Source organism: Vulpes vulpes, chromosome 9, assembly GCF_048418805.1.
Source record: "Vulpes vulpes isolate BD-2025 chromosome 9, VulVul3, whole genome shotgun sequence".
Taxonomy (NCBI): domain Eukaryota; kingdom Metazoa; phylum Chordata; class Mammalia; order Carnivora; family Canidae; genus Vulpes; species Vulpes vulpes.
This window is the reverse complement of record NC_132788.1, coordinates 78,774,479-78,788,250: the sequence shown is the minus strand read 5'-3', so window position 1 is coordinate 78,788,250 and position 13,772 is coordinate 78,774,479. Positions and strand designations below refer to the sequence as shown.

Genomic DNA, 13,772 nt, shown 5'->3' with positions numbered 1-13,772 from the left:
TGATGGGTACTAAAGAGGGCACTTGATGTGATGAGCACTGGGTGTTGTACATAAGTAAATTCTTGTATGTAAGTGAATGTAAGTTTGTAAGTCACTGAATTCTACTCCAGAAATCAATATTGCACTGTATGTTAACTAAAATTTAAATTTAAAAAACCCCAAAGTTCCTTAATTGGATTTTACAAATGGAAGAACATCTTTAGACCATTCGTAATGGTATACTGCAGATATTCCGAAATATTTCTCATGATTTTATCCCTTATATGACCAGACAATAAATGAATTCTCTGAAGGGATCTGGAGGTAAAACCTAAAATAATTGCCTCAAATTTCCTGATGCCTCACATTTTATCTTAAAATTCATATGACTTTGCATGGTACACTAGAGTAATCCATGTCCGGTTCTATGTAAAAATGTTTAAAGAGTGTTTATACTTTGACCACTTATGTTTTACCACCAAATATTCAGGCTAAATTGAGGATTCATTTGAGAACACCATACTTAGCCCAGCCCCTGGTTTCAGGTTATCCTGGATATTTACAACCTCCAGAAATACTCTTGCCCCATTTAAAAAAAAACAAGCATGGGGGATCCCTGGGTAGCTCAGCGGCTTAGCTGAGCCCCCTGCCTTGGGCCCAGGACATGATCCTGGAGTCTGGGGATCGAGTCCCACATCAGGCTCCCTGCATGGAGCCTGCTTCTCCCTCTGCCTGTGTCTCTGTGTGTCTCTGTCTCTCTCTGTCTCTCTCTCTCTCTCTCTCTCTCCCCCTGTCTCTAATGAATAAATAAAATATTTTAAAAAAAGAAAAATAAGCATGAATTCAAGTCTGCCTCTGCCACAGTCTGCTCTGTGCCTACACTGAGCCTCATTTTCCTTATGTGTAATGTAAGGATCTTGAACAGGAACTCTTAGGGAGCTTCCAGCGCTGGTCACCTCTGCAACAATGGCCATCAGACCTGCAAAGGCAAGCTCTACTCTTCTCCCTGCTAGTGAGCAACAGGTGCACACTGTTAAAAAATGGAATTTTTAAAAAAATAATTAATGTGCTTTTATTTCTCTCCTAACTTTTAAAATGTGAACATTCTGTAATTTAGTCACGGCCTTTACTTCCAGGTGACTTCTTCATTGGGTCTCAGTTCCCTTCTAAACAACAAACTTTTATTCCGGAAGGCAGTTAGCTTTTCATCATTCTTTCTGTCTACGTAACATCCAAGGACAAACCCCATAGGCACAAGTATACGTACCCAATGGTCACCAACAATCTGAATTACGTTTATCTTAAGTGCTGGAGCCTGGGTAACTCCAACGACCCCGCGATCAAGGTCAGAAAAATGAAATAATTCTAATATTTTATATAATATAAAATTAAATTAATAAAACATTGTAAATAGGCATTCCCTATCTCATATATATTCCTAAAGGCTTTTTATTCAAGCTGGCAAAATACAAGCTCCCCCCCATTCTTCTCATTAGCAAAATGGGGAAATGCTTTACCTGTGGGGTCACCTCATATCTACACACATTGTAACTCAATATCAACACACCTCATATCTACACACATTATAACTCAATAAGGATAGACTTAGAAGGGCATCTGGCTAGCTCACTCGGAAGAGTGTGCAACTTTTGAGGTCAGGGTGGTGAGTTTGAGCCCCATGTTGGGTTGTGCAGAGATTACCAAAAAAAATTATTTTTTTAAAGATTTTATTTTTTTATTCATGAGAGACACAGAGAGAGAGAGAGAGAAAGGTAGAGACAAAGGCAGAGGGAGAAGCAGGCTCCATGCAGGGAGCCCGATGCAGGACTTGATCCCAGGACTCCAGGATCACACCCTAGGCTGAAGGCAGGCACCAAACCGCTGAGCCACCCAGGGATCCCCTAAAAAAACCTTTTATTTATTAATTTTTTTATTTTTATTAATTTATGATAGTCACATAGAGAGAGAGAGAGAGAGAGAGAGAGAGGCAGAGACATAGGCAGAGGGAGAAGCAGGCTCCATGCACCCAGGAGCCCGACGTGGGATTCGATCCCAGGTCTCCAGGATCGTGCCCTGGGCCAAAGGCAGGTGCTAAACTGCTGCACCACCCAGGGATCCCCCTAAAAAAATTTTTTTTAAAGGATAGACTTAAGAGCTCAAGAGTGGAGCAAAAGTTGATGCTGAAGACTCAAGCAATAATCACATCAAAAGAGATCTCAAAGAAAGAATTCTAAAAACTCAATGATAAGAAAACAACCCAATTAACAATGGACCAAAGACCTTAACAAACACATCAGAAGGCAAATAAGCAAATGAAAAGGTGCTCCACATCATGTGTTGTCATGGAAATGCAAATCAAAACAAGAAGACACCTGTTAGAATGGTCACAGTCTAGAATACTGACAAGTTCAACTGCTGGCAAGGATGTGAAACAGCAGGAATTCGTTTTTTGTTTTGTTTTGTTTTAAGATTTTATTTACTTATTCATGAGAGGCACAAAGGCAGAGAGAGAGATGCAGAGGCAGAAGGCTCCATGATGCAAGGAGCCCAATAGGGACTCAATCCTGGAATCCCAGGATCACGCCCTGAGCTGAAGGCAGATGCTCAACTACTGGGCCACCCAGGCGTCCGGCAACAGGAACTCTTATTCATTGCTCATAGGAATGAAAAGCAGTATACCCAGTTTGGAAGCCAGTTTGGAGGTTTCTTGCAAAACTAAACATACTGTTACCATAGTATCAGCAATCACACTCCTTGGTATTCACCCGAAGGAGGTGAAAAATTATGTCCACACAAAACTCTGCACAGATGTTTATGGCAGCTTTATTTGTAGCCACCACATCATGGAAGGAACCAAGATGTGCTTCAGTAGATAAATGGATAAATAACCTGTGGTACCTCCAGACAGTAGAATATTATTCAGTGTAAAAAAGGAATGTGCCATCAAACAACTAACCGAAAAGAAGGAATGAGTTATCGAGCCATGAAAAAATATGGAGGAACCTTAAATGCGTAGGACTACATGAAAGAAATCAATCTGAAAGGTTACATCCTCTATGATTCCAACTATAAGACATTCTGGAAAACACAAAACTAGGGAGACAAAGGATCAGTGGTTGTCAGGGGTTGGGGTTGAGGGGAAGTATAAACAGGCAGAGCACACAGGATTTCTAGGGCAGTGCAAACATTCTAAACACTCCTACAATGATGCATGCATGTCATCACACGTTTGTCCAGACCCACAGAATGTACAGCACCAAGAGCGAGCCCCAACATACACTATGGACTCTGGGTGGTAAGGACATGTCAATGCAGGCTCACCAATTGTAACAGGTGTCCCACCCTGGTAGGGGATGCTGAGAGTGGGGGAGGCTTTTTTACAAGAGGGGGTGGGGAAGATACAGGAACTCTCTATCTTCCTCTCAATTTTGCTGTGAACCCAAAACTGTTCAAAAAAAGAAACTCTTCACAAAATGTGTGTGTACGTAAAGAAGAAAGATTGTTCAGCAGCTTTGGTTTTCCCACGTGGTGGCCTGTGGATTCTTCACACTCTGACAAGCCCAACAAGATAATGCGCCAGCACAGAGAAGCCTGATGAGCATGAGCCTTTTGCTAATATTCTTGCAAACCCTGAAGAATGCAAGCCTTCAAATGTATTTTCTTTTTCTTTCTTTCTTTCTTTTTTTTTTTTTTTTTGTAAAGACTTTATCTATTCATTCATGAGAGACACAGAGAGAGAGAGAGGCAGAGACACAGGGAGAGGAAGAAGCAGGCTCCATGCAGGGAGCCCGATGCAGGACTCAATCCCGGGACTCCAGGATCACACCCTGAGCTGAAAGCTGACGCTCAACTGTTGAGCTACCCAGGCGTCCCTCAAATGTATTTTTAAGAACAAAACGAGTCACTGTATTTCTTCCCTCTGATCACAGATATTCCCAGTCCCTCAAGGTGCCAATGAAACTCTACATATGGCAACTCTATTTTCAGGAAAAAGTGCAACGTGTAAGAAGAGACTGTGTATCACCAGCCTAATCCCTTCCATCCCGCTTTCATAGACACAATTCAGCCTCCCCTCGTTCTACAGCAGCTATTTCCAGACAAGCTCCAACACCACCTTTCCCCTAAAGTGACCACCAGAAAACCCCGAAAACACAAACCAGAATCCCAGTGTGCCTTTCACCTGTTCGGGATTCCCCCTCCAGCCCTGCTCCAGGTGTTCTGCAGTTAGAAGTTGGCCCCCTCATGCACCCTGCTGTATAATTCACACTCTGGTACACTTCCCAGTCAGATCAGTAGTCTAAATTTGTACTACTACAAGAGTTTCAAGCGATTAATCAGTTGCAAATCAAATATTAAAAATGAGGATTAATCTCATCACTGCAGCCTGACGGATGCATTTAGTGTTAATAAATAAACTTCAAACTTCCTGCAGACACTGTAAAGTGCATTCCCAATTTGCTCTCGCCCCTGGTTCCTAATAAGGAGGAGGGGGAGAGCTCCATCGATATTCTACGGCTGCACTACACAAGTATTAGAGCAGCCGGCTCGGCTGTATCGTGGAAGAGGAAAGAATCAGAAATTAGAGGGGGCGAACATTCTGACTTGATGCTCTCTGATCCCCCTAACGAACCTTCAACCACACCATCAGTCTCGATCACATCATGTGGGCAGGGAGATTCATGAGGCCAAATAAAAATACGATTATGATATTCAGGGACATGTGCAATCGAAGGATAGATGAAAAACCCCATATGTTTGGAGTTTGCAGTATAATTTAAAACAGCAACATACTGGCCTTAAAAATGAAACCCCCATGGCCTCCACACTTCAAGGATCACGGAAAGACGCTTGGTAAGAATAAACCAATTCAGAAAACTTGCCGTCATCAGTTTCAAAGTAACCTCTGCCAAAGTGCAAATGGCAATTTAAAAACAGGGGCTAAAGTGCCAGAAAAATACATGAACGTTTAGCAAGATCACATTAGAGCACACATATGAAAGTTACATACTGTACACCTGAAACTCATCATAAGATATTATGCATCAATTATACTTCAATTTTTTTAAAGTTATGTGTTGTGGAATGTGTAAAAAATAAGCAGAGGTGAACTCAAGTGAACGCATATAGCATTGCAGCACAGGGAATTCAATGGTGTATTAAAAACAAAACAAAAATCAAACCCACCAGGGACCAAGTATTACTTAATCCCAAAAGTGAAGAAAAGTACAGTAAAAAGATCTGCTGGGGTCTGAACAACACATATTACTGCCGCACTTTCAGTATAGCATGACGACATTTACAGCATTATATTTAATAGTGAATTGTGGGAACTGCGTGACAGCAGCTGTAATTAAAAAATGATGCTATATCTATACAAAGAAATTCTACATAACCGTTAGAAAGGACAAGACCTACACACAATAATGAGAGGAAAATTATAATGGACAGGATGGAAGCTATCGTCACATTTTTATAAAATGTATACATGTACATGTATATATTTGTCTATATTTAAAGTAAGAAGCACGGGAGAAAGACATACAGCAACCAATTACAGGTGGTTAGCTCTGAGGAAAAAAACTGGAGCAGAGGTTCCATTTTTACTCTATAAATTTCTGAAATCTCAGATTTTTTAAATGAACATATTTTCTTTGTAATTATATATATAATTACAAAGAATGGGGGCATATATATATATATATATATATATATATATATATATATATATGAAGGATAAAGGGGGGAAATCTGAATTAAAAACACAGAATGGGAACCAGCGCAGAGAGGTCATCCAGGGAAGGCTATGGCCATCACCTCCATCAAAGACAACGCTCCTTATTCTGAAGACTCTGGGGAACACGAGGGCACGAGGGCAGAGCTCCTGGATAATCTAGGCAATTGCTAAACAACCTCATCGGTGAACATGCCTTTTATCTATGCCCTTCTCCTCAGTCTCAGCTCAGGGCCAATCCTTTTCTACTTTCCTCAGGAGCTACAGAAAACAGATGGTCACATCATCCTTTGAATTTATCAATGAATCACACAAAACCAACAGCATTTTTCCAGAGGGACAGTATTGTGTTTGACAATACAGAGTGACATATCCCAGCTCGCTCTTCACATGGCAACTCACCAGACTTCATTACTAATGAGCTAATCAAAGGCGCTCTATCAGATATATTTAATTTAATAAAAACAAGTATTAATTCAGTGTCTCCCATGCACTTGGTATTTTATTATGAGTTGTGGAGGGTCCTTTAGAAATGTAAAATTTCATGGTTGGGAGGAAGAAAATGATAACAAGGGGATAAATAATTCAGAGTACTTTATGATTAATTAGGAGAATGGGGCAGCCTGGGTGGATGGCTCAGCGGTTTAGCACCGCCTTCAGCCCAGGGCGTGATCCTGGAGTCCTGGGATTGAGTCCCATATCGGGTTCCTTGCATGGAGCCTGCTTCTCCCTCTGCCTGTGTCTCTGCTCTCTATCTCATGAATAAATAAAATCTTAAAAAAAATAATTAGGAGAATGTACTCATTTTTACTACTACTACTAGTACTACTGTTAGTATTATCTTTTTTTAAATTTTATTTAAAAATAATACTTTATTTATTCATGAGAATAAATATTTTATTTATTCATTTATGAGAATAAATAAATATTTTATTTATTTATTCATGAGAGACACAGAGGGAGAGACACAGGCAGAGGCAGAAGCAGGCTCCATGCAGGGAGCTTGACGTGGGACTCGATCCTGTGTCTCCAGGATCACGCCCCGGGCTGAAGGCGGCGCTAAACTGCTGAGCCACCCGGGCTGCCCTATTAGTATTATCAAAGTATGAACAAGATGTTTAGAGTTGAGCCTTGGATAAACAGGGTGCAGAGAACTTTCAGGACTTTTTCAAAATTTACTGTTTTGTTTTGCCTTTCTTTTTAAAATCTTTATATTTTAAGATTTTATTTGTTTATTCATGAGACACACAGAGAGAGAGGGAGGCAGAGATACAGGCAGAGGGGGAAGGAGGCTCCACGCAGGGAGCAGGACATGGGACTCAATACCAGGTCTCCAGGGTCACGCCCTGGGCTGAAGGCAGGTCCTAAACTGCTGCGCCACCCAGGGATCCCCCCCTTTATAAAATCTTTTGATATTTACTATCTGCCAGCAAAGGTCCAGCAAGCTTTGAAAAGAAGAGCCTGGGAAGTAGGCTGGGGCGAACAATAAGTCTAAGAAATTTCTGCAGTCATTGAGGCACCCTGCGGAAAAGCTGGGCTGGGGGCAGTGGCCCAGATGTATCAATGAAGATCTGACCTGGTTTGAGACAGACCAACAAGGTTTGGGTGTCCACGACAAAAGGTCATGTTTTGGTCCATTACAGAAACAGTGAAGGAAAATGTTAGATTGGAGAAGGTTGCTTAAGGTAATGGAGAAGAAACCATGTCAAGAAGAGCAAACAGGAAGACAGTTTAAAAATGCAAAATGGGTCTCAGGTACCTGGGTGGTTGAGTTGGTGAAGTGGCCGACTCTTAATTTAGGCTCGGGTCATGATCTCAGGGTCATGGGATTGAGCCCTACATGGGACTCCGTGCTCAGTGAAGAGTCTGCTTCAGATTCTCTCTCTCCTTCTCCCTCTGTCCCTCCCTGCTAGCTCACTCCCTCTCTCTCTCCCTCTCTCTCTTCCTCAAATAAATAAATCTTTAAAAAAAATTCAAAATGGAGGTAGCCAGGCTCATTCAGTTGGTAAAGCATGCTACTTGATCTCAGCTTCATGAGTTCAAGCCCCACATTGGGTATTGATCTTATTTATTTTTTTTTTGGAAGATTTTATTTATTTATTCATGAGAAACACACAGAGAGGGGCGGAGACACAGGTAGAGAGAGAAGCAGGCTCCTTGTGGGGAGCCCGATTCAGGACTCAATCCCAGGACCCCAGGATCATGACCTGAGCCAAAGGCAGATGCTCAACCACTGAGCCATGCAGATGCCCAGAGTATTGAGTTTAAAAAAAAAAAAGTCAAATGGGACGCAAATTTATCCCTTGGGAGAGGGAATCACAACTGAGTGCTGACTCTTCCCTTTCTACACCTTACAACTTTCTGCAGTTAGTGTCAAAGTGTGGGTGGGGGGTGACTTCTCTACTTCTCTCACTCATTCCTATCTCTCACTCTTTGTACCCATGTCAAAAGGTACAACCCTTCAAATGCCAAGTGACCCATTTCTGCCTAATCCAAATCTGCAAAGGTGTGAACTACAGAACAAAACATCAGAGAACATGTCACTTGTCAGAACAAAAGCTCAAAATTCTATGAACTGTTGGCAGGCTATGTGTGTTCCCTTCCTATTAAAAACATTAGTTACTCATACTGCAAAGTGAGAGTATTTTTGTGTTTTAAGGAACCACTGTGTGGATCAAGAAATGAAATCAAAGTCTTCCTTGCTAACAAAATAAAAGTGAGTGTTACATGAGCTCAAATAACAACATAATGGGATTAAGGGAAACATACAGAGGTCCTCTGGTCCTAAGTAGAGGGAGTGGATAATCCACACCTCCTTGTGTCCACTCTGTTCTTGGACTTTAAAAAGACTCTGGGAAGCACAGGCATATTGGGTTACACTGTCACTGACCTACGACTTGCTTTGCTATGTTGGCAGCTCAGGACCATCTTGGTTTTTTTTTCCCTTCTTTTGCTCCCAGTGCTGTTTTGTTTTCCAGATTTTCATTAGCCTCTTGTGCTAACACTGTGAACAAGAAAACTGTCAAGTGGTGTAGTATCTCTTTCCTACCCTGAAACTCAACAGGCCTCTGAAAATCTGCAAAATTCCACACATACTTATTCTGTGAATTTTGAGAATCTCTTCAACTTGTCCCTTTTACTTCTAAGATAGCTATTTTCTATCCTCATTGACACCCAAATGAATAATTAAGAGCCATCCAATCTTCCACAGTGCATAATGGCCTAAGTGGTGACAGGACTCTTTTTTTATCTCCATGTTTCACTTGCTCTGGTTTTCCTCTGCAATCACGTTGCCTAATTTCTCATTAGCTAAGCATATCTGTGGACAAACAAAACAGTTTTTCCCTAGACCGTGTCATTTCTGCAGTGAAGGCTTTCCATTTACCCTGCCAACATCCTTTAGCTCAAAGATATGAACGTGGTATACTCAACTGTCTCCAATATTCTGCACTTGCATTGTGTTTGACACATAAATTTAACACAGAATGAGCCAGGTCTTAAAATCTAACTTGCAGGGATGACTTCATCGTAGGACCATCCCTGTACAGGCATCCAAGGTGATAAGAACTGTAGAGTTCATGTTTCCCTGGAGATTCTTTGATAAATCTTACTATTTCTTTAAGACCATCCCCACAGCTTAACGAAAGTCTCCCTTGGACTAATCAGAAAACTCATAAAATTGAAAAGAGAACAAGAGCAGCTGGGTGGCTCAGTCAGTTAAGTATTCAACTCTTGATTTTGGCTCAGATCGTGATCTTGGGGTGGTGGGGTCAAGCCTCACGTCAGGCTCAGTGCAGAGTCTGCTTGAGATTATTTTTCTCCTTTGCCTTCTGCCCCTTCCCTGGCTTGCACACATTCTCCCTCTCGTTCCCTCCCTCCCTCTCGCTCTGTCTCAAATAAATACATTCATACACACATAAAAAGAAAAAGAAAAGAGAACAAACCCAAAGCACAACCCCAGACATCCTTCAGACGGTTGCCCATTACCTACTTGTACAGGTGACACAAGGCTCACAACCAGGTAACATCTCTATTTTTGGCCAGCAGTTCTCAAACCCCACTGACTATCCACAAGGGATGGAGGGGGAATGTCACAGGAAACTAAATCACCGAGTGTTCAGGTTTGCAAATTATTTTCTACTTTTCCAATAAAGTAGAATGAATTGGGGGCATTCTTATTAAAAAGGTCCACACAGATCTGCGTTCTAATAGGTCTTCTTGAGTTCAATGAGAAATGTGTGAATTTATAACTAAAATGTCAAGTGTTCCACAGAGTCCTTATTTATGTTGGAACCCATAGTAACAAACAGACACTAATGAAATTTTTTAAGATCTCAATTTAATTTTCTTCTAAAATGAATTTTACATAAATTGCTGATATCATTACTTACACGCTTAAAAAAATACTGCTAAAAATTTTAGAGCTTACAATGGTGATGTTACTCTAATTTTTGCCATGGAAAGGTATCATGTCACACATTTGTTAGAGGCAGAAGAATGACCAGGCCCCAGAATAACCGATCAAGAGCAAGAGATAGGTGTAGCTTTTAAGAAAATCCTTCATTGCTCCCTCTTCCCTCTACCCACCAGAAAGAAAAGTACTGTAATGGTTGGAGAGAAGGAAGAGCATGTTAGTGGTCTCCAGACCAGGTGGTGTTTCATTCTGTTGTCTGAGTCCGGGGCTGTGGAATCTTTCCGATCTCCATAGTTTCAAAGAGATTCTTGAGCCATAGCAGGGTTAAGGCTGTTATAGGACAAGGGCAGGTCCAGATGACATAGATATTATGGCCTTCTTTCTTCTCCTGAGAAGTGGGATGAAAGGCAGACAGAGCCTAGTTCCCATCCTGATCCCAAAGTGTTCTCCCCTTTAAATATGGGTAAGGAAGCTAGAATGGCATCCTAGAGAAAAAGGCCTTACACCTCAACATTTTTCTTTATATGCTTTCCATTCTCTCATGAAATTAGGTAGGATAATCTATGAAGTATCTCCCTTGGATACCTCAAACTCCCCTTGGCCAAGACAGACCAGTGGACAGTTGCCTAAGGTAGCTCTCCATCAACCATTTTTTTTGAAAGATTTTATTTTATTTTTTTAATTTTTATTTATTTATGATAGTCACACACACACAGAGAGGCAGAGACACAGGCAGATGGAGAAGCAGGCTCCATGCACCGGAAGCCCGACGTGGGATTCGATCCCGGGTCTCCAGGATCGCGCCCTGGGCCAAAGGCAGGCGCCAAACCACCGCACCACCAGGGATCCCAAGATTTTATTTATTTACTCATGAGAGACACAGAATGAGAGAGAGAGGCAGAGACACAGGCAGAGGGAGAAGCAGGCTCCATGCAGGGAGCCTGATGTGGGACTCGATCCCGGGTCTCAAGATCACGCCCTGGGCCGAAGGCGGCGCTAAACCGCTAAGCCACCGGGGCTGCCCTCCACCAACCATTTAGGTAAACCTATGCTGTTACTCATTCCTTCTTTTGGATTTGTCTCTGAGTGTGCTAAGACTGTAGTTACCAAATAATTTACCATCCAAGCAGGACAATTCTTGAGGGCCGAAGGGAGTATTTTAATAATTATAGTGAGGGATATACACTAGAATTGTCCCAGGCAAACCAGGAAATTATGGTATGAGTTTTCTCATAACAGATTGGAAAGATTAGATATTCAAGTTTGAACTTTGGGAAGGATAAAGGATTGGTTTTGGCCTACATTGGTTTTTAAGCAGTTTTGGTTCACTGACAAGGCTCACGAAAGGAGTTCTCCTTAAGTCCATAGGTCCAGATGTGCTTAATCAAAATCTGTGGTGGGGTCTGGGGACAAAGCATCTATACTTTGATTCATCATTCTGCACACATGTCTCAGGAACTTTGAGAACAGAACTTAGGTGTTCCTTAGCTTATAGGCTAAAACACCATTAAAGACACTTAAGGACATCCACTCCATTATTTATGACATTAAGAATAATTCTAAATCACTGTCTCTGAATTTATTCCTTCTCTTTTCCAAAGGCTTTGTTCTTACTCATAACCCACAATCTAGAAGCATCTATCCCAAACAAGCCATTCCCACAGAATTCCTTGAAAGTAACAAAGGACCTATATGACTCTGAAAGATAAAATCATTATTTTACCCTGCCCATATTTTTGAATGTGAGTTAGAGAGTTTTCACTGTAAATGAACAACCCAAACATTTTTAAGAAAAAGACTCTTCATATGTTTATATACCCAACTGGGACAGACATTACAATTTACACTATCATTTTGCTGTCACAGTGTTTGGAAACATTTTCTGAAGAAGATAACTCCAAAAAACTTTCTGTTTAAATAAGCACCGCAGACCCTCTGCACTTATATTTATGCTCAAGTTCACTAAGACTCCAATGCAAAGCCATCCTGCTTTTGAACAGAACACTGGTAGATGGCCAGTGAATAATTTCCATCCCTTGTCCCCCATCCACAATCATGTAGATTAATCTGAACAAAACAAAAAGATTTTAAAGATTAGATGATGCCCATGTGAGTACATGATGTAAAAGCAGAACAAGTCCATGGCAAGGTATTGAGTTTGGCAGGGTTAGGTGGACATAAATACAATCATACACATCTACAATTTTAATTTTTAGGGAACTCAGAGAAAAAAGAAAGAAAGAAAGATAAACCCCCTGGGAAGAGAAAATGTTCCCTTAGTAAATGTTAAAAAGAAAACCACGAGCCCCATTAGAATGGCATTCCTTAGGCTGAGTCCAAAAACCCGGGCTTGATGCCTAATCTAACTGCAGTTTCAACCTCTCCTCCAAAATGTAGTCTTAATAGCCCAATCAGGAATCTTCACATCCAATGAATCTGCCCCACAGGCTTTCTCCATCCCCAAAATAAGATGAAGTAATCTATATGACAGACTTCTTGCTCTTTTCCCTAAGGGAAAGCCACCGGAGCAATCATTTCCTTTTGCTAAAAGCTTTTTTTGCCCCACCTTCTTTCCTATTAAAACCTTCCATTTTGTACAACTCCTCAGCACTCCCTTCTCCTTGCTAGATGGGATGCTGCCCAATTCATGAATCCTTTAATAAAGAAAATTAGATCTTCAAATTTACTCAATTGAATTTTGTTCTTTAACAGTAAAACAAAATATTTTCTTGGAGGGATACTCGGGTAATGAGTCCAGGATTGAAAATGAAGGCAAAACCAGAAAAGAAGATCCAACCACAGCAAGGAGTCTGACAAAAATAATTCTGCCAAAGAAGAATAAAGAGGGAGGGATCACTCTACCCAGTATTAAGGCTTATTACACAGCTTCAATAATCAAGACAGTGTGGTAGTGGCAGAGGGATAGACACATAAATCAATGGAACAGAATACAGAACACAGAAACAGACCTCACAAACATGCCTGATTTTTGACAAAGTTGCAAAAAGCAGTCCATTGAGGAAGGACAGGCTTTTCAACAAATGGTGCTGGAAGAGGTGGGCATCCATATGCAAAAGAAAAAAATGAATATTGACCTAAACGTCATACCTCTTACAAAAATCTTATTCAAAACAGACCATGATGGGCACTTGGTGGCATAGCTGGTTAAGTGTCTGCCTTCTGGCTCAGATCAGGATCTGCTTTGGGCTCCCTGCTCAGTGGGTAGTCTGCTGCTCCCTCTGCCCCTCCCCGAGCTTGTGCCTATGTGCTCTCTCTCTCCCCACTTCTCTCTTGGGGGGGGGGGAATAAATAAAATCTTAAAAAAAAAACAGACCATGGACTTAAATGGAGAATGTAAAACTATAAAACTTTAAGGGATTAAAAAAAAAAAATTTTTGTAGGATCGAGGGCTAATGTTATCAGAGTTATCATGCTTGACACTAAAGGCATGATACACAGAAGGAAAACTTGATCATTTGAACCTTGTCAAATTAAAAATTTCTGCTCAATGAAAGCCCATGTAGAGAGAATGAGAAAAACAACATCCAGCCTGGGAGATTAGATCTGCAAATCACATATGTGACAAAGGACTACTATCCAGAACATATAAAAAACTCTCAAACCTCAAGATTTTTTAAAAACCAATTA

General features: G+C 41.1%; 1 protein-coding gene and 1 pseudogene across 20 annotated transcripts in view; both read right to left on the bottom strand.

Annotated features, from left to right (window-relative positions):
- Positions 1 to 13,772, bottom strand: part of MAGI1 (membrane associated guanylate kinase, WW and PDZ domain containing 1) — a 636,912-nt gene that overhangs the window by 294,006 nt on the left and 329,134 nt on the right. The window lies entirely within an intron of this gene.
- On the bottom strand, positions 1,055 to 4,481 carry LOC140593792 (NADH dehydrogenase [ubiquinone] 1 beta subcomplex subunit 1 pseudogene; annotated as a pseudogene).